The 1,547-nt window shown below is 47.9% G+C and overlaps 3 non-coding genes across 3 annotated transcripts; all 3 read left to right on the top strand.

The window, feature by feature from the left end:
- Nucleotides 1-121: 121 nt before the first annotated feature.
- On the top strand, nucleotides 122-240 carry LOC119346870. The gene has a single exon (XR_005167977.1). It is a non-coding gene; the product is annotated as a 5S ribosomal RNA (ribosomal RNA).
- A 367-nt stretch (nucleotides 241-607) lies between these two features.
- On the top strand, nucleotides 608-726 carry LOC119346871. Its single transcript, XR_005167978.1, has one exon. It is a non-coding gene; the product is annotated as a 5S ribosomal RNA (ribosomal RNA).
- A 367-nt stretch (nucleotides 727-1,093) lies between these two features.
- LOC119346869 lies at nucleotides 1,094-1,212 on the top strand. The gene has a single exon (XR_005167976.1). It is a non-coding gene; the product is annotated as a 5S ribosomal RNA (ribosomal RNA).
- Nucleotides 1,213-1,547: the final 335 nt, after the last annotated feature.

Raw genomic sequence — 1,547 nt, 5'->3', positions numbered from 1 at the left:
AAGTAGTATAGGACATTATCCATTGTTAGGGAACGGTTGTAATGGTAGTGAGAATGTAGAATCGTCTTTGGAGCGGACCTGGGAGTGGCAAGCATAAGGGACGAAGACGGGGAAACATGTCGGATGCGATCAAACCAGCACTAAAGCACCGGATCCCATCAGAACTCCAAAGTTAAGCGTGCTTGGGCGAGAGTAGTACTAGGATGGGTGACCTCCTGGGAAGTCCTCGTGTTGCATTCCTTTTATAATTATTTTTTTCGCCTTGTGACAAACATATCGCACGTGCGCGATATATATTAATCCCGTTATATTATTTTTGACGTTTGCGATATGTTTAAGTTCAATGCTCATTGCTCGCGCGTCTTGGGGCGGCTTTGTGGCGCGAAGAGCGCTTTCTGAAAGGGGCGGAAAAAACTCGTGTTGCTGCGGTATGGAGGGAGGGGTCGAAACCGTGGAAAACTCGTCTCCGTGATTGAGCGGGAGAGTAAGTAGTATAGGACATTATCCATTGTTAGGGAACGGTTGTAATGGTAGTGAGAATGTAGAATCGTCTTTGGAGCGGACCTGGGAGTGGCAAGCATAAGGGACGAAGACGGGGAAACTTGTCGGATGCGATCATACCAGCACTAAAGCACCGGATCCCATCTAAACTCTGAAGTTAAGCGTGCTTGGGCGAGAGTAGTACTAGGATGGGTGACCTCCTGGGAAGTCCTCGTGTTGCATTCCTTTTATAATTATTTTTTGCGCCTTGTGACAAACATATCGCACGTGCACGACATATATTAATCCCGTTATATGATTTTTGACGTTTGCGATATGTTTAAGCTCGATGCTCATTGCTCGCGCGTCTTGGGGCGGCTTTGTGGCGCGAAGAGCGCTTTCTGAAAGGGGTGGAAAAAACTCGTGTTGCTGCGGTATGGAGGGAGGGGTGGAAACCGTGGAAAACTCGTCTCCGTGATTGAGCGGGAGAGTAAGTAGTATAGGACACTATCCATTGTTAGGGAACGGTTGTAATGGTAGTGAGAATGTAGAATCGTCTTTGGAGCGGACCTGGGAGTGGCAAGCATAAGGGATGAAGACGGGGAAACATGTCGGATGCGATCATACCAGCACTAAAGCACCGGATCCCATCAGAACTCCGAAGTTAAGCGTGCTTGGGCGAGAGTAGTACTAGGATGGGTGACCTCCTGGGAAGTCCTCGTGTTGCATTCCTTTTATAATTATTTTTTGCGCCTTGTGACAAACATATCGCACGTGCGTGATATATATTAATCCCGTTATATTATTTTTGACGTTTGCGATATGTTTAAGCTCGATGCTCATTGCTCGCGCGTCTTGGGGCGGCTTTGTGGCGCGAAGAGCGCTTTCTGAAAGGGGTGGAAAAAACTCGTGTTGCTGCGGTATGGAGGGAGGGGTGGAAACCGTGGAAAACTCATCTCCGTGATTGAGCGGGAAAGTAAGTAGTATAGGACATTATCCATTGTTAGGGAACGGTTGTAATGGTAGTGAGAATGTAGAATCGTCTTTGGAGCGGACCTGGGAGTGGC

Source organism: Triticum dicoccoides, unplaced genomic scaffold, assembly GCF_002162155.2.
Source record: "Triticum dicoccoides isolate Atlit2015 ecotype Zavitan unplaced genomic scaffold, WEW_v2.0 scaffold53221, whole genome shotgun sequence".
Taxonomy (NCBI): Eukaryota; Viridiplantae; Streptophyta; class Magnoliopsida; order Poales; family Poaceae; genus Triticum; species Triticum dicoccoides.
This window is presented reverse-complemented; position numbering and strand designations above follow the sequence as displayed.